This window comes from Eschrichtius robustus, unplaced genomic scaffold (assembly GCF_028021215.1).
Source record: "Eschrichtius robustus isolate mEscRob2 unplaced genomic scaffold, mEscRob2.pri scaffold_657, whole genome shotgun sequence".
Taxonomy (NCBI): Eukaryota; Metazoa; Chordata; class Mammalia; order Artiodactyla; family Eschrichtiidae; genus Eschrichtius; species Eschrichtius robustus.
Window position 1 is genome coordinate 114,283 of NW_027175532.1, and position 24,686 is coordinate 138,968.

At 54.4% G+C, this 24,686-nt stretch overlaps 9 non-coding genes across 9 annotated transcripts; all 9 read right to left on the minus strand.

The window, feature by feature from the left end:
• Window positions 1-1,747: 1,747 nt before the first annotated feature.
• Window positions 1,748-1,840, minus strand: LOC137758060 (small nucleolar RNA SNORD116). The gene has a single exon (XR_011072733.1). It is a non-coding gene; the product is annotated as a small nucleolar RNA SNORD116 (small nucleolar RNA).
• Window positions 1,841-4,531: 2,691 nt separating this feature from the next.
• LOC137758059 (small nucleolar RNA SNORD116) lies at window positions 4,532-4,624 on the minus strand. Its single transcript, XR_011072732.1, has one exon. It is a non-coding gene; the product is annotated as a small nucleolar RNA SNORD116 (small nucleolar RNA).
• Window positions 4,625-7,293: 2,669 nt separating this feature from the next.
• Window positions 7,294-7,386, minus strand: LOC137758031 (small nucleolar RNA SNORD116). Its single transcript, XR_011072706.1, has one exon. It is a non-coding gene; the product is annotated as a small nucleolar RNA SNORD116 (small nucleolar RNA).
• Window positions 7,387-10,074: 2,688 nt separating this feature from the next.
• On the minus strand, window positions 10,075-10,167 carry LOC137758040 (small nucleolar RNA SNORD116). Its single transcript, XR_011072714.1, has one exon. It is a non-coding gene; the product is annotated as a small nucleolar RNA SNORD116 (small nucleolar RNA).
• A 2,669-nt stretch (window positions 10,168-12,836) lies between these two features.
• LOC137758032 (small nucleolar RNA SNORD116) lies at window positions 12,837-12,929 on the minus strand. Its single transcript, XR_011072707.1, has one exon. It is a non-coding gene; the product is annotated as a small nucleolar RNA SNORD116 (small nucleolar RNA).
• A 2,688-nt stretch (window positions 12,930-15,617) lies between these two features.
• LOC137758041 (small nucleolar RNA SNORD116) lies at window positions 15,618-15,710 on the minus strand. Its single transcript, XR_011072715.1, has one exon. It is a non-coding gene; the product is annotated as a small nucleolar RNA SNORD116 (small nucleolar RNA).
• Window positions 15,711-18,378: 2,668 nt separating this feature from the next.
• LOC137758030 (small nucleolar RNA SNORD116) lies at window positions 18,379-18,471 on the minus strand. The gene has a single exon (XR_011072705.1). It is a non-coding gene; the product is annotated as a small nucleolar RNA SNORD116 (small nucleolar RNA).
• A 2,689-nt stretch (window positions 18,472-21,160) lies between these two features.
• On the minus strand, window positions 21,161-21,253 carry LOC137758042 (small nucleolar RNA SNORD116). The gene has a single exon (XR_011072716.1). It is a non-coding gene; the product is annotated as a small nucleolar RNA SNORD116 (small nucleolar RNA).
• A 2,668-nt stretch (window positions 21,254-23,921) lies between these two features.
• On the minus strand, window positions 23,922-24,014 carry LOC137758047 (small nucleolar RNA SNORD116). The gene has a single exon (XR_011072721.1). It is a non-coding gene; the product is annotated as a small nucleolar RNA SNORD116 (small nucleolar RNA).
• Between the last annotated feature and the right edge of the window lie 672 nt (window positions 24,015-24,686).

Consider the following 24,686-nt stretch of genomic DNA (forward strand, 5'->3'; position numbering starts at 1 on the left):
CCTACCACCACATCTGATGTGCCCTTGGGGTCACTCCCAGTGCTCCCGGAAGCAAGGTAACCTCCCATGGGCGGGCTGACACCGACCTGCAGGTGCCGACAGGCAAGATGCAGCCTGGCAAATCTCAAGGGGTTAACGGACTTCGGCCCAAGTGCCTCATCTCGCCAACTAGACCAAATCACTTTCCATGACCCCGTGGGAATGCCCTCAATGGGAAGTGTGGGGCTTCAGCTACCATGACACAGGTTGGAATACCACAGAGGAAATTAGGCCACCTTCCCGGCCACGTATAGGCAAGCATCCAACTGGTAGTGTTTACGGCCCTGACCACTGAGGAAAGGTTCAAACGCTACACAGCCTCGTCCTAAGTGCCCTCCTCCTGCCTGCAGGGTGACTCGATTCGACTTGAAGCCAAAGACATCATGCGAACACGGAGACACTGAACAGCAGGGAAGACACACCGCAAGCCTGTCTGCTTGGATGATGCCCACCCCACCCCATGCATCCTGGCAATTCTCCACTGCCACAGCGACACTACCGAGGAACTCACAGTGATCAAAGGCACTGTCCCCCAGGACCACAGACAGACTTTCAACAGAAAACCTTTGCCACACGAGAGGACCTGGAAACTTGAAAGGGCACAGTGGCTGTCCACGTCAGTGCACCTGGCGTCACAACAGTGCCCCCACCTCTGTCCCGCCAATGGACTGCTCCAGATACACCTCTAGCTGTTCGCAAGCAGAGTCATCCCCCCCGGGAGAAGCCCTTTCATTTTACACATTCCCAAACAAGGGAACAAAGCGGCCAAAGGGGATGTTCGCATAACTAACCATCCTCCAAGGAGGCCGGCACAGATGCGACACCATGTCGATCTTCTTCACCCCTCGCAAGACACCCTTTGGGAGTCTTTCCTTTGGCAACGGGATCGCAACTCTACACAGGTTACCTACCTCACCTCATCCACTTCAACTGCCAAAGCCATCCCCTCCATAGGCAGCTGATGCCAGCCAATCACGAACATGACACATCCTTGGGAAGCCGAGGCCAGCACCTGCAACCCAATTATGATAGCCTATTCCATGATATCACAAAGGATATGGCCTCATCTTCCCTTCCCTTCCTGTGCAGGCCATCACTGATCCACGCAGGTTGAAATACAACACTCGTTCCTCTCCCCACTCCACGATGACCCACTTGGCATCAACACTGTGCCGGGGGTTAAAGTAGAGAAGCCAACAAGGGCAGCAGCGAGGCCTAATCCATCAGCCCCTTTCCGCCGATGCCCAACCGAGCTCAGCCCCGCCCATTGCTCCAGCCTCACTAGGCACTCGAGAACCTCACCGTGAAAAACGCAAGAATAGGGAGGGCCACAGGCCTGGCCTGAGTTTCCAGGCACCAACCAGGGATGCTTGCTCATTTTGGCTTCCAGAATCAACCCCCAAAATGGCATGCACGAAGCGTGATCCTGGCCAAAACTCACCTCCCAACTGCAAGCTAACTGGGTCTAGACCAGCACACACTCCGACTCTTAACACCAGCAGGAGAGACTGTGCCATCACGTTCCCTCAACAGCCATTCAGCAGGGACCCGGGATTCACAGATAACACAGCTTATGTGCAGACACGGTCAACCCTCAGACAGGAGCCCCTCCAATCCTGGAGCCCTTGGTGGTGTTTGCATGCATGTCGGTGGGGGACGCTGACCCTCATTCCTAACTGTCCTCTCCCCCTGAGAGAGGAAACGTGCTGAACCTCAGTTTCGATGACGAGACGGTAGAGTGTTCTCACTCATTTGGTTCAGATTTTCCAAGGAATGCATGCAAGGGTGTCATTATCGATCCAAGCACATGCTGGGACGCTGCAGAACACAACCGGGGTGTGCGCGGGGCTCTGTACGGGAGCCATTAGCCTGGGCTACCCCAAAAGCCTGGAGAATCCACAGCCCTCAGGCCACTCAGCAAGAGGAATAATCAATCCACTCTTGCAGCCATGGGGCCCGTCTGAGGAAAACCTAATATCTAATGGCACATCTTGGGGTGCTTGAACACCTACCGTCCTGAGTTATCCACGACCATGCTCGGGGACATGGGCCCGCCTCACTTCTTCCAGGTCTTCTTAGCACCTCCAGGCATCAGAGCACACGAAGGTTTTCTTGTTTGTGCCAACGGCCAGCCTTTCCCAGCAACTGCACCTGAGAAGTGGACAGAAATCACCGAGGCTTCCTAAGTGGACCGGTGTCCTCAGAGGACATGATCCATACAAACATTTACCTGGCCTCGAGCTCTGAAACTGCTTCCCAAGGACCTCTATCCCTTACCGAGAATTGACTGCATGTCTGATAGTACGACTGCAGGAAGTTAGGCACATACGTTGGCTGGTGTGTGAGAGGCTGTATGTGTGTGTTCACGTGTGTGGGCGTGTGCGACTGTGACTGGGCTTGCAGACGTGCTTGTGGGTTTGTCTGTGTGCCGCTGAATACGCGTCTCGGTATCAGTGTGTCCCTATGGCCCTGTGAGGAGGAGTCCAACAATAAAAGAAATAGTTTATACACAGCACCCTGGTTACACGCCCCAACTGAAAGGAGAAAGACCCCTGTCAGCTTCAAGAGGCCGCAGGCAAACTTGGACCCCTAGGGGCTGTTGAAAGAGTCCCCGGACTCCCGCTCTCCCAAAAACACGCCTTCTGACCAAAGCACAAAGACTCGATGAGACCTTCTTCCGGGACTTGGCTGTGACATCGACATGCACCTCGAGACTCTGTCAGCTACCAGTATATCTGATGGGCATTTGGGGCCACTCGCAGCACTTCCGGAAGCAAGGGAACTCCCATGGTCGGGCCGACACCGAGCGGCAGGTGTCTACTGCCAATTTGCAGCCTGAAACCACTCAAGGGGCTAACGAACGTGGGCCCACGTGCCACTTCTCGCCAATTAGGCCTAATCACTTTCCATTGACCCGTGGGAATGCCCACCACAGGAAGTGGTGGGCTTCAGCCACCATGACCCATGTCGGATCCACACGGCGGAAACTAGTCCACATTCCCAGCCACGTCTCAGGCAGCTCCCATCTTGAATTTTCGTGGCCCTGACCCCTAAGCAAACGCTCAAACCCTTGAAAGCCTCGTCCTACGTGCCCTCCTCCAGCCCACAGGGCGACACGACCCTACTGGAAACCACAAACATCTTCAGAACACGGGAATACTGAACAACAGGGAAGACAGACCGCAAGCCTGTCTCCTTCGTTGATGCTGATCCCACCCCATGCATCCTGGCAATTCTCCACTGCCACGGTGACACTACCGAGTAACTCACAGTGATCAAAGGCATGGTCCCGGAGGACCAGAGACAGACTTTCAACAGAAGACCTCTGCCATGCGAGGGGACTTGGAAGCCTGAAAGGTTACAGTGCCTGGCCAAGGCAGCAAAGCAGGCATGGCAATGGGGCCCCCATCTCTGCCCCACCAATGGACTGCTCCAGATAAACCTCTGGCTGTTCGAAATGCCTGCGTGCTACACTGGCCGGTCGCGTCATTCCCCCACAGGCGAAACAGCTTTGCTTTACACATTGCCAAACAAGGGAACAAAGCGGCCAAAGGGGATATTCGCATAACTCAACTTCCTCCAAGGGGGCTGGCACAGACGCCTCACCATGTCGATCTTCTCTACTTCCCGCAAGACACCCTTTGGGTGTCATTCCTTGGGCAACGGGATCGCAACTCTACACAGGTTACCTACCTCAACTCACCCACTTGAACTGCCAAAGCCATCCACTCCATAGGCAGCTTATGCCAGCCCATCACGAACAAGACACATTCTTGGGAAGCCGAGACCAGCGCCTGCAACCCAATGATGACAGCCCATCCCACGACATCACACAGTACCTTTCCTCATGATAACTTACCATTCTCTCCAGGCCAACAGCCACCACCCAGGCTGAAATGCTTCACTCGATCCACACCCCAGTCCACGAACATCCACTTAGCGCCAACAGTGCGCCGGCAACTTCAGCAGACGACCTGACAGCGGCAGCAATGAGGCCTAAACCATCAGCCCCCTTCCGCCATCGCCCAACTCCAGCCCACGCCCGCCCACTGCTCCAGCCACACCAGGCAGTCAAGAACCTCACCGCGTGAAACACAACAACAGAGAGGGCCACAGGCCTGGCCTGAGGCTCCAGGCTCCAACCAGGGAAGCTTGCTCATTTTGGCTTCCATAATCAACCTCAGAAGCGGCATGCACAAAGCGTGATCCTCTCCAAATATCACCTCTCCAAGCTGCAAGCTTACTGGGTCTATACCAGAAGACACTCCGACCCTGAAGACTAGCAGGAAAGCCTGCCCTCTTGCATTCCCTCAACGGCCTTTTAGCAGGGACCGGGGATTCATAGATGACGCAGCTTATGGGCAGACATGGTCGACCCTCAGACAGGAGCCCCTCCAATGCTGGAGCCCTTAGTGGTGTTTGCATGCCTGACAGCAGGGGACGTTGGCCCTCACTCCTAACTGTCCCGTACCCCCGAGAGAGGAAACGTGCTGGACCTCAGTTTCGATGAGGAGACGGTAGAGCGTTCTCACTCATTTCGGTCAGATTTTCCAAGGAATGCATACAAGGGTGTCATTTTCGATCCAAGCACATGCTGGGATGCTGCAGAACACAAAAGGGAAGGCCGTGGAGCTCTGCAGAGGAGCCATGACCTGGAAGTACTCCAACTGCCTGGGGAATCCACAGTCCTCAGGCCACTCAGCAAGACCGGCAATCAATCCACTCTTGCAACCATTGGGCCCATCTGTGGAAAACCTAATATCCAATGGCACATCTTAGTACGGGTGAATGCCTACCGTCCTGAGATATCCACAGCCACGCTCGGCAAAGTGCACCCGCCCCACTTTTTCCAGTTCTCCTTAGCACATCCACTCATCAGACAACGCGAAGGTCTTCTTCTCTTTGCCGACAGCCAGCCTTACCCTGCAACTGCACCTGAGAAGTGGACAGAAATCACGCAGGTTTCTGAATTGCACCAGGGTCCTCAGAGAACATGATTCTTATGAACACATAACCTGGGCGTGAGCCTGGAACCTGCTTCCCAAGTACCACTTTCCCCTACCGAAAACTGATTGTGTGTCTCACAGCACGACTGAAGAAAATTACGCATGTACGTTGGTCGGTGTGTGAGACGCTGTATGTGTCTATTCACACGTGTGGGCGTGTGTGACTGTGACTGTGCACGAGGATGCGTTTGTGGATTCCTGTGTGTGCCGCTAAATACGCGTCTTGGTCTCTGGGTGTCCCTGTGGCCCTTTGCAGATGCCTCTAACAGTAAACGTCATAGTTTATACACAGCACCCTGGTTGGACCCCCAACTGAAATGAGAAATACCTCTGTCAGTTTCATGAGGCCGCATGCAAACTTTGACCCCCAGGGCTGTCGAAATAGGCCACAGACTCCCGCTCTCCCACAGCCACGCCTTCTGAACAAAGCACAAAGTCTGTACGAGACCTCCCTCCCGGCCGTGGGTGTCAAACCTATGTGGACCTGGAGATCCTGCCACCTACCACCACATCTGATGTGCCCTTGGGGTCACTCCCGGAGCTCCCGGAAGCAAGGTAACCTCCCATGGGCGGGCTGACACCGACCTGCAGTTGCCGACAGGCAAGATGCAGCCTGGCAATTCTCAAGGGGTTAACGGACTTGGGCCCAAGTGCCTCATCTCGCCAACTAGACCAAATCACTTTCCATGACCCCGTGGGAATGCCCTCAATGGGAAGAGTTGGGCTTCAGCAGCCATGACACAGGTTGGAACCCCACAGCAGAAATTAGGCCACCTTCCCGGCCACGTAAAGGAAAGCTTCCAACTGGTAGTGTTTGCGGCCCTGACCATTGAGGAAACGCTCAAACGCTGCACAGCCTCGTCCTAAGTGACCTCCTCCTGCCTGCAGGGCGACTCGACTCGACTTGAAGCCACAGACATCATGCGAACACGGAGACACTGAACAGCAGGGAAGACACACCGCAAGCCTGTCTGCTTTGATGTTGCCCACCCCACCCCATGCATTCTGGTAATTCTCCACTGCCACAGCGACACTACCGATTAACTCACAGTGATCAAAGGCACTGTCCCCGAGTACCACAGACAGACTTTCAACGGAAAAACTTTGCCACACGAGGGGACCTGGAAGCTTGAAAGGGTACAGTGGCTATCCACGTCAGTGCACCTGGCGTCGCAACAATGCCCCCACCTCTGTCCTGCCAAAGGACTGCTCCAGATAAACCTCTGGCTGTTCGCAAGCCGAGTCATGCCCCCCGCAGGAGAAGCACTTTCGCTTTACGCATTCCCAAACAAGGGAACAAAGCGGCCAAAGGGGATGTTCGCATAACTAACCATCCTCCCAGGAGGCCGGCACAGACGTGTCACCATGTCAAACTTCTTTACGTCTCGCAAGACACCCTTTGGTTGTCTTTCCTCTGGCAACGGGATCGCAACTCTACACAGGTTACCTACCTCACCTCATCCACTTGAACTGCCAAAGCCATCCCCTCCATAGGCAGCTGATGCCAGCCAATCACGCACATGTCACATCCTTGGGAAGCCGAGGCCTGCACCTGCAACCCAATTATGATAGCCTATTCCACGACATCACAAAGAACATGTCCTCATCTATCCTTACCTTCCTGTGCGGGCCATCAGTGATCCACGCAGGTTTAAATTCAGCACTCGTTCTTCTCCCCACTCCGCGATGACCCACTTGGCATCAACACTGTGCCGGGAGTTAAAGTAGAGAAGCAAACAAGGGCAGCAGCGAGGCCTAATCCATCAGCCCCTTTCCACCGATGCCCAACCGAGCTCACCCCCGCCCATTGCTCCAGCCTCACTAGGCATTCAAGAACCTCACCGTGAAAAACGCAAGAACAGGGAGGGCCACAGGCCTGGCCTGAGGTTCCAGGCACCAACCAGGGACGCTTGCTCATTTTGGCTTCCAGAATCAACCCCCAAAATGGCATGCACGAAGCGTGAACCTGGCCAAAACTCACCTCCCAACTGCAAGCTAACTGGTCCTATACCAGCAAACACTTCGACTCTTAAGACCACCAGGAGAGCCTGCCCCCTCACATTCCCTCAACAGCCATTCAACAGGGACCCGGGATTCACAGATAACACAGCTTATGTGCAGACACGGTCAACCCTCAGACAGGAGCCCCTCCAATACTGGAGTCCTTGGTGGTGTTTGCATACATGTCGGCGGGGGACGCTGGCCCTCGTTCCGAACTGTCCTCTCCCCGTGAGTGAGGAAACGTGCTGAACCTCAGTTTCGATGACGAGACGGTAGAGTGTTCTCACTCATTTTGTTCAGATTTTCCAAGGAATGCATGCAAGGGTGTCATCATCGATCCAAGCACATGCTGGGACGCTGCAGCACACAACCGGGGTGTGCGCAGGGCTCTGTACAGGAGCCATGAGCCTGGGCTACCCCAAAACCCTGGAGAATCCACAGCCCTCAGGCCACTCGGCAAGAGGAACAATCAATCCACTCTTGCAGCCATTGGGCCCGTCTGAGGAAAACCTAATATCTAATGGCACATCTTGGGGTGCTTGAATACCTACCGTCCTGAGTTATCCACGACCATGCTCGGGGACATGGGCCCGCCTCAGTTTTTCCAGTTCTTCTTAGCACCTCCAGTCATCAGAGCCCACGAAGGTTTTTTGTTTGTGCCGACGGCCAGTCCTTACCAGCAACTGCACTTGAGAAGTGGACAGAAATCACCGAGGCTTCATAAATGGACTGCTGTCCTCAGAGGCCATGATCCATAAAAACATTGACCTGGCCTTGAGCTCTGAAACTGCTTCCCAAGGACCTCTATCCCTTACCGAGAATTGACTGCATGTCTGATAGTACGACTGCAGGAAGTTAGGCACATACGTTGGCCGGTGTGTGAGAGGCTCTATGTGTGTGTTCACGCGTGTGGGCGTGTGTGACTGTGACTGCGCATGCGGACGTGCTTGTGGGTTTCTCTGTGTGCCGCTGAATACGCGTCTCGGTATCAGTGTGTCCCTATGGCCCTGTGAGGAGGAGTCCAAGAATAAAAGAAATAGTTTATACACAGCCCCCTGGTTAGACCCCCCAACTGAAAGGAGAAAGACCCCTGTCAGCTTCAAGAGGCCGCAGGCAAACTTGGATCCCCAGGGGCTGTTGAAAGAGTCCCCGGACTCCCGCTCTCACACAACCACGCCTTCTGACCAAAACACAAAGACTCGATGAGACCTTCCTCCGGGACTTGGCTGTGACATCGACATGCACCTCGAGACTCTGTCAGCTACCAGTATATCTGATGGGCATTTGGGGTCACTCGCAGCACTTCCGGAAGCAAGGGAACTCCCATGGTCGGGCCGACACCGACCGGCAGGTGTCTACTGCCAATTTGCAGCCTGAAACCACTCAAGGGGCTAACGAACGTGGGCCCATGTGCCACTTCTCGCCAACTAGGCGTAATCACTTTCCATTGACCCGTGGGAATGCCCACCACAGGAAGTGGTGGGCTTCAGCCACCATGACCCATGTCGGATCCCCTCGGCAGAAACTAGTCCACATTCCCAGCCACGTCTCAGGCAGCTCCCATCTTGAATGTTCACGGCCCTACCCCTAAGGAAACGCTCAAACACTTGAAAGCCTCATCCTACGTGCCCTCCTCCAGCCCACAGGGCGACAAGACACTACTGGAAACCAAAAACATCTTCAGAACATGGGAACACTGAACACCAGGGAAGACAGACCGCAAGCATGTCTCCTTCGTTGATGCTGATCCCACCCCATACATCCTGGCAATTCTCCACTGCCACGGTGACACTACCGAGTAACCCACAGTGATCAAAGGCATGGTCCCCGAGGTCCACAGACAGACTTTCAACAGAAGACCTCTGCCATGCGAGGGGACTTGGAAGCCTGAAAGGGAACAGTGGCTGGCCACGGCAGCACAGCAGGCATGGCAATTGGGCCCCCATCTCTACCCCATCAATGGAGTGCTCCAGATAAACCTCTGGCTGTTCGAATATCCTGCGTGCTTCACTGGCCGGTCGCGTCATTCCCCCACAGGCGAAACAGCTTTGCTTTACACATTGCCAAACAAGGGAACAAAGCGGCCAAATGGGATATTCGCATAACTCAACTACCTCCAAGGGGGCCGGCACAGACGCCTCACCATGTCGATCTTCTCTACTTCCCTCAAGACACCCTTTGGGTGTCATTCCTTGGGCAACGGGATCGCAACTCTACACAGGTTACCTACCTCAACTCACCCACTTGAACTGCCAAAGCCATCCACTCCATAGGCAGCTTATGACAGCCCATCACGAACAAGACACATTCTTGGAAGCCGAGACCAGCGCCTGCAACCCAATGATGACAGCCCATCCCACGACATCACACAGGACCTTTCCTCATGATACCTTACCTTTCTCTCCAGGCCAGCAGCCACCACCCAGGCTGAAATGCTTCACTCGATCCACACCCCACTCCACGAACATCCACTTAGCGCCAACAGTGTGCCGGCAACTTCAGCAGAGGACCTGACAGCGGCAGCACTGAGGACTAAACCATTAGCCCCCTTCCGCCATCGCCCAACTCCAGCCCACGCCCGCCCACTGCTCCAGCCACACCAGGCAGTCAAGAACCTCACCGTGTGAAACACAACAACAGAGAGGGCCACAGGCCTGGCCTGAGGCTCCAGGCTCCAACCAGGGAAACTTGCTCATTTTGGCTTCCATAATCAACCTCAGAAGCGGCATGTACAAAGCGTGATCCTCTCCAAATATCACCTCTCCAAGCTGCAAGCTTACTGGGTCTATACCAGAAGACACTCCGACCCTGAAGCCTAGCAGGAAAGCCTGACCTCTTGCATTCCCTCAATGGCCTTTTAGCAGGGACCGGGGATTCCTAGATGACCCAGCTTATGGGCAGACATGGTCGACCCTCAGACAGGAGCCCCTCCAATGCTGGAGCCCTTAGTGGTGTTTGCATGCCTGACAGCAGGGGACGTTGGCCCTCACTCCTAACTGTCCCGTACCCCCGAGAGAGGAAACGTGCTGGACCTCAGTTTCGATGAGGAGACGGTAGAGCGTTCTCACTCATTTCGGTCAGATTTTCCAAGGAATGCATACAAGGGTGTCATCATCGATCCAAGCACATGCTGGGATGCTGCAGAACACAAAAGGGAAGGCCGTGGAGCTCTGCAGAGGAGCCATGACCTGGAAGTACTCCAACTGCCTGGGGAATCCACAGTCCTCAGGCCACTCAGCAAGACCAGCAATCAATCCACTCTTGCAACCATTGGGCCCATCTGTGGAAAACCTAATATCCAATGGCACATCTTAGTACGGGTGAATGCCTACCGTCCTGAGATATCCACAGCCACGCTCGGCAACGTGCACCCGCCCCACTTTTTCCAGTTCTCCTTAGCACATCCAGTCATCAGACAACGCGAAGGTCTTCTTCTCTTTGCCGACAGCCAGCCTTACCTTGCAACTGCAACTGAGAAGTGGACAGAAATCACGCAGGTTTCTGAATTGCACCAGGGTCCTCAGAGAACATGATTCTTGTGAACACATAACCTGGGCGTGAGCCTGGAACCTGCTTCCCAAGTACCACTTTCCCCTACCGAAAACTGATTGTGTGTTTCACAGCACGACTGAAGAAAGTTACACACGTACGTTGGTCGGTGTGTGAGACGCTGTATGTGTCTATTCACACGTGTGGGCGTGTGTGACTGAGACTTTGCACGAGGATGTGTTTGTGGCTTCCTGTGTGTGCTGCTAAATACGCGTCTTGGTCTCTGGGTGTCCCTGTGGCCCTTTGCAGATGCCTCTAACAGTAAACGTCATAGTTTATACACAGCACCCTGGTTGGACCCCCAACTGAAAGGAGAAAGACCTCTGTCAGTTTCATGAGGCCGCATGCAAACTTTGACCCCAAGGGCTGTCGAAATAGGCAACAGAATCCCACTCTCCCACAGCCACGCCTTCTGAACAAAGCACAAAGTCTGTACGAGACCTCTCTCCCGGCCGTGGGTGTCAAACCTATGTGGACCTGGAGATCCTGCCACCTACCACCACATCTGATGTGCCCTTGGGGTCACTCCCAGAGCTCCCGGAAGCAAGGTAACCTCCCATGGGCAGGCTGACACCGACCTGCAGTTGCCGACAGGCAAGATGCAGCCTGGCAATTCTCAAGGGTTTAACGGACTTCGGCCCAAGTGCCTTATCTTGCCAACTACAGCAAATCACTTTCCATGACCCCGTGGGAATGCCCTCAATGGGAAGAGTTGGGCTTCAGCAGCCATGACACAGGTTGGAACCCCACAGCAGAAATTAGGCCACCTTCCCGGCCACGTAAAGGAAAGCTTCCTACTGGTAGTGTTTGCGGCCCTGACCTTTGAGGAAACGCTCAAACGCTGCACAGCCTCGTCCTAAGTGACCTCCTCCTGCCTGCAGGGCGACTCGACTCGACTTGAAGCCACAGACATCATGCGAACACGGAGACACTGAACAGCAGGGAACACACACCACAAGCCTGTCTGTTTTGATGTTGCCCACCCCACACCATGCATCCTGGTAATTCTCCACTGCCACAGCGACAGTACCGATTAACTCACAGTGATCAAAGGCACTGTCCCCGAGTACCACAGACAGACTTTCAACGGAAAAACTTTGCCACACGAGGGGACCTGGAAGCTTGAAAGGGTACAGTGGCTATCCACGTCAGTGCACCTGGCGTCGCAACAGTGCCCCCACCTCTGTCCTGCCAACGGACTGCTCCAGATAAACCTCTGGCTGTTCGCTAGCCGAGTCATGCCCCCCCCAGGAGAAGCACTTTCGCTTTACGCATTCCCAAACAAGGGAACAAAGCGGCCAAAGGGGATGTTCGCATAAATAACCATCCTCCCAGGAGGCCGGCACAGACGTGTCACCATGTCGAACTTTTTTACGTCTCGCAAGACACCCTTTGGTTGTCTTTCCTCTGGCAACGGGATCACAACTCTACACAGGTTACCTACCTCACCTCATCCACTTGAACTGCCAAAGCCATCCCCTCCATAGGCAGCTGATGCCAGCCAATCACGCACATGTCACATCCTTGGGAAGCCGAGGCCAGCACCTGCAACCCAATTATGATAGCCTATTCCACGACATCACAAAGAACATGTCCTCATCTATCCTTACCTTCCTGTGCGGGCCATCAGTGATCCACGCAGGTTTAAATTCAGCACTCGTTCTTCTCCCCACTCCGCGATGACCCACTTGGCATCAACACTGTGCCGGGAGTTAAAGTAGAGAAGCAAACAAGGGCAGCAGCGAGGCCTAATCCATCAGCCCCTTTCCACCGATGCCCAACCGAGCTCACCCCCGCCCATTGCTGCAGCCTCACTAGGCATTCAAGAACCTCACCGAGAAAAACGCAAGAACAGGGAGGGCCACAGGCCTGGCCTGAGGTTCCAGGCACCAACCAGGGAGGCTTGCTCATTTTGGATTCCAGAATCAACCCCCAAAATGGCATGCACGAAGCGTGATCCTGGCCAAAACTCACCTCCCAACTGCAAGCTAACTGGTCCTAGACCAGCACACACTTCGACTCTTAAGACCAGCAGGAGAGCCTGCCCCCTCACATTCCCTCAACAGCCATTCAACAGGGACCCGGGATTCACAGATAACACAGCTTATGTGCAGACACGGTCAACGCTCAGACAGGAGCCCCTCCAATACTGGAGTCCTTGGTGGAGTTTGCATACATGTCGGCGGGGGACGCTGGCCCTCGTTCCGTACTGTCCTCTCCCCTTGAGAGAGGAAACGTGCTGAACCTCAGTTTCGATGACGAGACGGTAGAGTGTTCTCACTCATTTTGTTCAGATTTTCCAAGGAATGCATGCAAGGGTGTCATCATCGATCCAAGCACATGCTGGGACGCTGCAGCACACAACCGGGGTGTGCGCAGGGCTCTGTACAGGAGCCATGAGCCTGGGCTACACCAAAACCCTGGAGAATCCACAGCCCTCAGGCCACTCGGCAAGAGGAACAATCAATCCACTCTTGCAGCCATTGGGCCCGTCTGAGAAAAACCTAATATCTAATGGCTATTCTTGGGGTGCTTGAATACCTAACGTCCTGAATTATCCACCACCATGCTCGGGGACATGGGCCCGCCTCACTTTTTCCAGTTCTTCTTAGCACCTCCAGTCATCAGAGCACACGAAGGTTTTTTGTTTGTGCCGACGGCCAGTTCTTACCAGCAACTGCACTTGAGAAGTGGACAGAAATCACCGAGGCTTCATAAATGGACTGGTGTCCTCAGAGGCCATGATCCATAAAAACATTGACCTGGCCTTGAGCTCTGAAACTGCTTCCCAAGGACCTCTATCCCTTACCGAGAATTGACTGCATGTCTGATAGTACGACTGCAGGAAGTTAGGCACATACGTTGGCCGGTGTGTGAGAGGCTCAATGTGTGTGTTCATGCGTGTGGGCGTGTGTGACTGTGACTGCGCATGCGGACGTGCTTGTGGCTTTCTCTGTGTGCCGCTGAATACGCGTCTCGGTATCAGTGTGTCCCTATGGCCCTGTGAGGAGGAGTCCAAGAATAAAAGAAATAGTTTATACACAGCCCCCTGGTTAGACCCCCCAACTGAAAGGAGAAAGACCCCTGTCAGCTTCAAGAGGCCGCAGGCAAACTTGGACCCCCAGGGGCTGTTGAAAGAGTCCCCGGACTCCCGCTCTCCCACAACCACGCCTTCAGACCAAAACACAAAGACTCGATGAGACCTTCCTCCGGGACTTGGCTGTGACATCGACATGCACCTCGAGACTCTGTCAGCTACCAGTATATCTGATTGGCATTTGGGGTCACTCGCAGCACTTCCGGAAGCAAGGGAACTCCCATGGTCGGGCCGACACCGACCGGCAGGTGTCTACTGCCAATTTGCAGACTGAAACCACTCAAGGGGCTAACGAACGTGGGCCCATGTGCCACTTCTCGCCAACTAGGTGTAATCACTTTCCATTGACCCGTGGGAATGCCCACCACAGGAAGTGGTGGGCTTCAGCCACCATGACCCATGTCGGATCCCCACGGCAGAAACTAGTCCACATTCCCAGCCACGTCTCAGGCAGCTCCCATCTTGAATGTTCACGGCCCTGACCCCTAAGGAAACGCTCAAACACTTGAAAGCCTCATCCTACGTGCCCTCCTCCAGCCCACAGGGCGACAAGACCCTACTGGAAACCACAAACATCTTCAGAACATGGGAACACTGAACACCAGGGAAGACAGACCGCAAGCATGTCTCCTTCGTTGATGCTGATCCCACCCCATACATCCTGGCAATTCTCCACTGCCACGGTGACACTACTGAGTAACCCACAGTGATCAAAGGCATGGTCCCCGAGGTCCACAGACAGACTTTCAACAGAAGACCTCTGCCATGCGAGGGGACTTGGAAGCCTGAAAGGGAACAGTGGCTGGCCACGGCAGCACAGCAGGCATGGCAATGGGGCCCCCATCTCTACCCCATCAATGGAGTGCTCCAGATAAACCTCTGGCTGTTCGAATATCCTGCGTGCTTCACTGGCTGGTCGCGTCATTCCCCCACAGGCGAAACAGCTTTGCTTTACACATTGCCAAACAAGGGAACAAAGCGGCCAAAGGGGATATTCGCATAACTCAACTACCTCCAAGGGGGCCGGCACAGACGCCTCACAATGTCGATCTTCTCTACTTCCCTCAAGACACCCTTTGGGTGTCATTCCTTGGGCAACGGGATCGCAACTCTACACAGGTTACCTACCTCAACTCACCCACTTGAACTGCCAAAGCCATCCACTCCATAGGCAGCTTATGACAGCCCATCACGAACAAGACACATTCTTGGAAGACGAGACCAGCGCCTGCAACCCAATGATGACAGCCCATCCCACGACATCACACAGGACCTTTCCTCATGATACCTTACCTTTCTCTCCAGGCCAGCAGCCACCTCCCAGGCTGAAATGCTTCACTCGATCCACACCCCACTCCACGAACTTCCACTTAGCGCCAACAGTGTGCCGGCAACTTCAGCAGAGGACCTGACAGCGGCAGCACTGAGGCCTAAACCATTAGCCCCCTTCCGCCATCGCCCAACTCCAGCCCACGCCCGCCCACTGCTCCAGCCACACCAGGCAGTCAAGAACCTCACCGTGTGAAACACAACAACAGAGAGGGCCACAGGCCTGGCCTGAGGCTCCAGGCTCCAACCAGGGAAACTTGCTCATTTTGGCTTCCATAATCAACCTCAGAAGCGGCATGCACAAAGCGTGATCATCTCCAAATATCACCTCTCCAAGCTGCAAGCTTACTGGGTCTATACCAGAAGACACTCCGACCCTGAAGACTAGCAGGAAAGCCTGCCCTCTTGCATTCCCTCAATGGCCTTTTAGCAGGGACCGGGGATTCCTAGATGACCCAGCTTATGGGCAGACATGGTCGACCCTCAGACAGGAGCCCCTCCAATGCTGGAGCCCTTAGTGGTGTTTGCATGCCTGACAGCAGGGGACGTTGTCCCTCACTCCTAACTGTCCCGTACCCCGAAAGAGGAAACGTGCTGGACCTCAGTTTCGATGAGGAGACGGTAGAGCGTTCTCACTCATTTCGGTCAGATTTTCCAAGGAATGCATACAAGGGTGTCATCATCGATCCAAGCACATGCTGGGATGCTGCAGAACACAAAAGGGAAGGCCGTGGAGCTCTGCAGAGGAGCCATGTCCTGGAAGTACTCCAACTGACTGGGGAATCCACAGTCCTCAGGCCACTCAGCAAGACCAGCAATCAATCCACTCTTGCAACCATTGGGCCCATCTGTGGAAAACCTAATATCCAATGGCACATCTTAGTACGGGTGAATGCCTACCGTCCTGAGATATCCACAGCCACGCTCGGCAACGTGCACCCGCCCCCACTTTTTCCAGTTCTCCTTAGCACATCCAGTCATCAGACAACGCGAAGGTCTTCTTCTCTTTGCCGACAGCCAGCCTTACCTTGCAACTGCAACTGAGAAGTGGACAGAAATCACGCAGGTTTCTGAATTGCACCAGGGTAATCAGAGAACTTGATTCTAGTGAACACATAACCTGGGCGTGAGCCTGGAACCTGCTTCCCAAGTACCACTTTCCCCTACCGAAAACTGATTGTGTGTCTCACAGCACGACTGAAGAAAGTTACACACGTACGTTGGTCGGTGTGTGAGACGCTGTATGTGTCTATTCACACGTTGTGGGCGTGTGTGACTGAGACTTTGCATGAGGATGCGTTTGTGGATTCCTGTGTGTGCTGCTAAATACGCGTCTTGGTCTCTGGGTGTCCCTGTGGCCCTTTGCAGATGCCTCTAACAGTAAACGTCATAGTTTATACACAGCACCCTGGTTGGACCCCCAACTGAAAGGAGAAAGACCTATGTCAGTTTCATGAGGCCGCATGCAAACTTTGACCCCAAGGGCTGTCGAAATAGGCAACAGAATCCCACTCTCCCACAGCCACGCCTTCTGAACAAAGCACAAAGTCTGTACGAGACCTCTCTCCCGGCCGTGGGTGTCAAACCTATGTGGACCTGGAGATCCTGCCACCTACCACCACATCTGATGTGCCCTTGGGGTCACTCCCAGAGCTCCCGGAAGCAAGGTAACCTCCCATGGGCAGGCTGACACCGACCTGCAGTTGCCGACAGGCAAGATGCAGCCTGGCAATTCTCAAGGGTTTAACGGACTTCGGCCCAAGTGCCTTATCTTGCCAACTAGAGCAAATCACTTTCCATGACCCCATGGGAATGCCCTCAATGGGAAGAGTTGGGCTTCAGCAGCCATGACACAGGTTGGAACCCCACAGCAGAAATTAGGCCACCTTCCCGGCCACGTAAAGGAAAGCTTCCAACTGGTAGTGTTTGCGGCCCTGACCTTTGAGGAAACGCTCAAACGCTGCACAGCCTCGTCCTAAGTGACTCCTCCTGCCTGCAGGGCGACTCGACTCGACTTGAAGCCACAGACATCATGCGAACACGGAGACACTGAACAGCAGGGAACACACACCGCAAGCCTGTGTGCTTTGATGTTGCCCACCCCACCCCATGCATCCTGGTAATTCTCCACTGCCACAGCGACACTACCGATGAACTCACAGTGATCAAAGGCACTGTCCCCGAGTACCACAGACAGACTTTCAACGGAAAAACTTTGCCACACGAGGGGACCTGGAAGCTTGAAAGGGTACAGTGGCTATCCACGTCAGTGCACCTGGCGTCGCAACAGTGCCCCCACCTCTGTCCTGCCAACGGACTGCTCCAGATAAACCTCTGGCTGTTCGCTAGCCGAGTCATGCCCCCCCCAGGAGAAGCACTTTCGCTTTACGCATTCCCAAACAAGGGAACAAAACAGCCAAAGGGGATGTTCGCATAACTAACCATCCTCCCAGGAGGCCGGCACAGACTTGTCACCATGTCGAACTTCTTTACGTCTCGCAAGACACCCTTTGGTTGTCTTTCCTCTGGCAACGGGATCGCAACTCTACACAGGTTACCTACCTCACCTCATCCACTTGAACTGCAAAGCCATCCCCTCCATAGGCAGCTGATGCCAGCCAATCATGCACATGTCACATCCTTGGGAAGCCGAGGCCAGCACCTGCAACCCAATTATGATAGCCTATTCCACGACATCACAAAGAACATGTCCTCATCTATACTTATCTTCCTGTGCGGGCCATCAGTGATCCACGCAGGTTTAAATTCAGCACTCGTTCTTCTCCCCACTCCGCGATGACCCACTTGGCATCAACACTGTGCCGGGAGTTAAAGTAGAGAAGCAAACAAGGGCAGCAGCGAGGCCTAATCCATCAGCCCCTTTCCACCGATGCCCAACCGAGCTCACCCCGCCCATTGCTCCAGCCTCACTAGGCATTCAAGAACCTCACCGTGAAAAACGCAAGAACAGGGAGGGCCACAGGCCTGGCCTGAGGTTCCAGGCACCAACCAGGGACGCTTGCTCATTTTTGCTTCCAGAATCAACCGCCAAAATGGCATGCACGAAGCGTGATCCTGGCCAAAACTCACCTCCCAACTGCAAGCTAACTGGTCCTAGACCAGCACACACTTTGACTCTTAAGACCAGCAGGAGAGCCTGCCCCCTCGCATTCCCTCAACAGCCATTCAGCAGGGACCCTGGATTCACAGATAACACAGCTTATGTGCAGACACGGTCAACCCTCAGACAGGAGCCCCTCCAATACTGGAGTCCTTGGTGGTGTTTGCATACATGTCGGCGGGGGACGCTGGCACTCGTTCCGAACTGTCCTCTCCCCCTGAGAGAGGAAACGTGCTGAACCTCAGTTTCGATGACAAGACGGTAGAGTGTTCTCACTCATTTTGTTCAGATTTTCCAAGGAATGCATGCAAGGGTGTCATCATCGATCCAAGCACATGCTGGTACGCTGCAGCACACAACCGGGGTTTGCGCAGGGCTCTGTACAGGAGCCATGAGCCTGGGCTACCCCAAAACCCTGGAGAATCCATAGCCCTCAGGCCACTCGGCAAGAGGAACAATCAATCCACTCTTGCAGCCATTGGGCCCGTCTGAGGAAAACCTAATATCTAATGGCACATCTTGGGGTGCTTGAATACCTACCGTCCTGAGTTATCCACGACCATGCTCGGGGACATGGGCCCGCCTCACTTTTTCCAGTTCTTCTTAGCACCTCCAGTCATCAGAGCACACGAAGGTCTTCTTGTTTGTGCCGACGGCCAGCCTTTCCCAGCAACTGCACCTGAGAAGTGGACAGAAATCACCGAGGCTTCATAAATGTACTGGTGTCCTCAGAGGCCATGGTCCATAAAAACATTGACCTGGCCTTGAGCTCTGAAACTGCTTCCCAAGGACCTCTATCCCTTACCGAGAATTGACTGCATGTCTGATAGTACGACTGCAGGACGTTAGGCACATATATTGGCCGGTGTGTGAGAGGCTCTATGTGTGTGTTCACGCGTGTGGCGTGTGTGACTGTGATTGCGCATGCGGACGTGCTTGTGGGTTTCTCTGTGTGCCGCTGAATACGCGTCTCGGTATCAGTGTGTCCCTATGGCCCTGTGAGGAGGAGTCCAAGAATAAAAGAAATAGTTTATACACAGCACCCTGGTTAGACCCCCCCAACTGAAAGGAGAAAGACTCCTGTCAGCTTCAAGAGGCCGCAGGCAAACTTGGACCCCCAGGGGCTGTTGAAAGAGTCCCCGGACTCCCGCTCTCCCACAACCACGCCTTCTAACCAAAACACAAAGACTCGATGAGACCTTCCTCCGGGACTTGGCTGTGACATCGACATGCACCTCGAGACTCTGTCAGCTACCAGTATATCTGATGGGCATTTGGGGTCACTCGCAGCACTTCCGGAAGCAAGGGAACTCCCATGGTCGGGCCGACACCGAGCGGCAGGTGTCTACTGCCAATTTGCAGCCTGAAACCACTCAAGGGGCTAACGAACGTGGGCCCATGTGCCACTTCTCGCCAACTAGGCCTAATCACTTTCCATTGACCCGTGGGAATGCCCACCACAGGAAGTGGTGGGCTTCAGCCACCATGACCCATGTCGGATCCCCACGTCGGAAACTACTCCACATTCCCAGCCACGTCTCAGGCAGCTCCCATCTTGAATGTTCACGGTCCTGACCCCTAAGGAAACGCTCAAACCCTTGAAAGCCTCGTCCTACATGCCCTCCTCCAGCCCACAGGGCGACAAGACCCTACTGGAAACCACAAACATCTTCAGAACACGGGAACACTGAACACCAGGGAAGACAGACCGCAAGCCTGTCTCCTTCGTTGATGCTGATCCCACCCCATGCATCCTGGCAATTCTCCACTGCCACGGTGACACTACCGAGTAACCCACAGTGATCAAAGGCATGGTCCCCGAGGTCCACAGACAGACTTTCAACAGAAGACCTCTGCCATGCGAGGGGACTTGGAAGCCTGAAAGGGAAGAGTGGCTGGCCACGGCAGCACAGCATGCATGGCAATGGGGCCCCCATCTCTACCCCACCAATGGACTGCTCCAGATAAACCTCTGGCTGTTCGAATGGCCTGCGTGCTACACTGGCCGGTAGCGTCATTCCCCCACAGGCGAAACAGCTTTGCTTTACACTTTGCAAACAAGGGAACAAAGTGGCCAAAGGGGATATTCGCATAACTCAACTACCTCCAAGGGGGCCGGCACAGATGCCTCACCATGTCGATCTTCTCTACTTCCCGCAAGACACCCTTTGGGTGTCATTCCTTGGGCAACGGGATCACAACTCTACACAGGTTACCTACCTCAACTCACCCACTTGAACTGCCAAAGCCATCCACTCCATAGGCAGCTTATGCCAGCCCATCACGAACAAGACACATTCTTGGGAAGCTGAGACCAGCGCCTGCAACCCAATGATGACAGCCCATCCCACGACATCACACAGGACCTTTCCTCATGATACCTTACCTTTCTCTCCAGGCCAGCAGCCACCACCCAGACTGAAATGCTTCACTCGATCCACACCCCACTCCACGAACATCCACTTAGCGCCAACAGTGTGCCGGCAACTTCAGCAGAGGAGGTGACAGCGGCAGCACTGAGGCCTAAACCATCAGCCCCCTTCCGCCATCGCCCAACTCCAGCCCACGCCCGCCCAGTGCTCCAGCCACACCAGGCAGTCAAGAACCTCACCGCGTGAAACACAACAACAGAGAGGGCCACAGGCCTGGCCTGAGGCTCCAGGCTCCAACCAGGGAACCTTGCTCATTTTGGCTTCCATAATCAACCTCAGAAGCGGCATGCACAAAGCGTGATCCTCTCCAAGTATCACCTCTCAAGCTGCAATCTTACTGGGTCTATACCAGAAGACACTCCGACCCTGAAGACTAGCAGGAAAGCCTACCCTCTTGCATTCCCTCAACGGCCTTTTAGCAGGGACAGGGGATTCCTAGATGACCCAGCTTATGGGCAGACATGGTCGACCCTCAGACAGGAGCCCCTCCAATGCTGGAGCCCTTAGTGGTGTTTGCATGCCTGACAGCAGGGGACGTTGGCCCTCACTCCTAACTGTCCCGTACCCCCGAGAGAGGAAACGTGCTGGACCTCAGTTTCGATGAGGAGACGGTAGAGCGTTCTCACTCATTTCGGTCAGATTTTCCAAGGAATGCATACAAGGGTGTCATCATCGATCCAAGCACATGCTGGGATGCTGCAGAACACAAAAGGGAAGGCCGTGGAGCTCTGCAGAGGAGCCATGACCTGGAAGTACTCCAACTGCCTGGGGAATCCACAGTCCTCAGGCCACTCAGCAAGACCAGCAATCAATCCACTCTTGCAACCATTGGGCCCATCTGTGGAAAACCTAATATCCAATGGCACATCTTAGTACGGGTGAATGCCTACCGTCCTGAGATATCCACAGCCACCCTCGGCAACGTGCACCCGCCCCACTTTTTCCAGTTCTCCTTAGCACATCCAGTCATCAGACAACGCGAAGGTCTTCTTCTCTTTGCCGACAGCCAGCCTTACCCTGCAACTGCACCTGAGAAGTGGACAGAAATCACGCAGGTTTCTGATTTGCACCAGGGTCCTCAGAGAACATGATTCTTATGAACACATAACCTGGGCGTGAGCCTGGAACCTGCTTCCCAAGTACCACTTTCCCCTACCGAAAACTGATTGTGTGTCTCACAGCATGACTGAAGAAAGATACGCACGTACGTTGGTCGGTGTGTGAGAGGCTGTATGTGTCTATTCACACGTGTGAGCGTGTGTGACTGAGATTTTGCACGAGGATGTGTTTGTGGATTCCTTTGTGTGCTGCTAAATACGCGTCTTGGTCTCTGGGTGTCCCTGTGGCCCTTTGCAGATGCCTCTAACAGTAAACGTCATAGTTTATACACAGCACCCTGGTTGGACCCCCAACTGAAAGGAGAAAGACCTCTGTCAGTTTCATGAGGCCGCATGCAAACTTTGACCACCAGGGCTGTCGAAATAGGCCACAGACTCCCGCTCTCCCACAGCCACGCCTTCTGACCAAAGCACAAAGTCTGGACGAGACCTCCCTCCCGGCCGTGGGTGTCAAACCTATGTGGACCTGGAGATACTGCCACCTACCACCACATCTGATGTGCCCTTGGGGTCACTCCCAAAGCCCCCGGAAGCAAGGTATCCTCCCATGGGCGGGCCGACACCGACCTGCATTTGCCGACAGGCAAGATGCCGCCTGGCAATTCTCAAGGGGTTAACGGACTTGGGCCCAAGTGCCTCATCTCGACAACTAGACCAAATCACTTTCCATGACCCCGTGGGAATGCCCTCAATGGGAAGAGTTGGGCTTCAGCAGCCATGACACAGGTTGGAACCCCACAGCAGAAATTAGGCCACCTTCCCGGCCACGTAAAGGAAAGCTTCCAACTGGTAGTGTTTGCGGCCCTGACCATTGAGGAAACGCTCAAACGCTGCACAGCCTCGTCCTAAGTGACCTCCTCCTGCCTGCAGGGCGACTCGACTCGACTTGAAGCCACAGACATCATGCGAACACGGAGACACTGAACAGCAGGGAAGACACACCGCAAGCCTGTCTGCTTTGATGTTGCCCACCCCACCCCATGCATCCTGGTAATTCTCCACTGCCACAGCGACACTACCGATGCACTCACAGTGGTCAAAGGCACTGTCCCCGCGTACCACAGACAGACTTTCAATGGAAAAACTTTGCCACACGAGGGGACCTGGAAGCTTGAAAGGGTACAGTGGCTATCCACGTCAGTGCACCTGGCGTCGCAACAGTGCCCCCACCTCTGTCCTGCCAACGGACTGCTCCAGATAAACCTCTGGCTGTTCGCTAGCCGAGTCATGCCCCCCCAGGAGAAGCACTTTCACTTTACGCATTCCCAAACAAGGGAACAAAGCGGCCAAAGGGGATGTTCGCATAACTAACCATCCTCCCAGGAGCCCGGCATAGACGTGTCACCATGTCGAACTTCTTTACATCTCGCAAGACACCCTTTGGTTGTCTTTCCTCTGGCAACGGGATCGCAACTCTACACAGGTTACCTACCTCACCTCATCCACTTGAACTGCCAAAGCCATCCCCTCCATAGGCAGCTGATGCCAGCCAATCACGCACATGTCACATCCTTGGGAAGCCGAGGCCAGCACCTGTAACCCAATTATGATAGCCTATTCCACGACATCACAAAGAACATGTCCTCATCTATCCTTACCTTCCTGTGCGGGCCATCAGTGATCCACGCAGGTTTAAATTCAGCACTCGTTCTTCTCCCCACTCCGCGATGACCCACTTGGCCTCAACACTGTGCCGGGAGTTAAAGTAGAGAAGCAAACAAGGGCAGCAGCGAGGCCTAATCCATCAGCCCCTTTCCACCGATGCCCAACCGAGCTCACCCCCGCCCATTGCTCCAGCCTCACTAGGCACTCAAGAACCTCACCGTGAAAAACGCAAGAACAGGGAGGGCCACAGGCCTGGCCTGAGGTTCCAGGCACCAACCAGGGACGCTTGCTCATTTTGGCTTCCAGAATCAACCCCTAAGATGGCATGCACGTAGCATGATCCTGGCCAAAACTCACCTCCCAACTGCAAGCTAACTGGTCCTACACCAGCACACACTTTGACTCTTAAGACCAGCAGGAGAGCCTGCCCCCTCACATTCCCTCAACAGCCATTCAACAGGGACCCGGGATTCACAGATAACACAGCTTATGTGCAGACACGGTCAACCCTCAGACAGGAGCCCCTCCAATACTGGAGTCCTTGGTGGTGTTTGCATACATGTCGGCGGGGGACGCTGGCCCTCGTTCCGAACTGTCCTCTCCCCCTGAGAGAGGAAACGTGCTGAAACTCAGTTTCGATGACGAGATGGTAGAGTGTTCTCACTCATTTTGTTCAGATTTTCCAAGGAATGCATGCAAGGGTGTCATCATCGATCCAAGCACATGCTGGGACGCTGCAGCACACAACCGGTGTGTGCGCAGGACTCTGTACAGGAGCCATGAGCCTGGGCTACCCCAAAACCCTGGAGAATCCACAGCCCTCAGGCAACGTGGCAAGAGGAACAATCAATCCACTCTAGCAGCCATTGGGCCCATCTGAGGAAAACCTAATATCTAATGGCACATCATGGGGTGCTTGAATACCTACCGTCCTGAGTTATCCACGACCATGCTCGGGGACATGGGCCCGCCTCACTTTTTCCAGTTCTTCTTAGCACCTCCAGTCATCAGAGCACACGAAGGTCTTCTTGTTTGTGCCGACGGCCAGCCTTTCCCAGCAACTGCACCTGAGAAGTGGACAGAAATCACCGAGGCTTCATAAATGGACTGGTGTCCACAGAGGCCATGATCCATAAAAACATTGACCTGGCCTTGAGCTCTGAAACTGCTTCCCAAGGACCTCTATCCCTTACCGAGAATTGACTGCATGTCTGATAGTACGACTGCAGGAAGTTAGGCACATACGTTGGCCGGTGTGTGAGAGGCTCTATGTGTGTGTTCACGCGTGTGGGCATGTGTGACTGTGAGTGCGCATGCGGACGTGCTTGTGGGTTTCTCTGTGTGCCGCTGAATACGCGTCTCGGTATCAGTGTTTCCCTATGGCTCTGA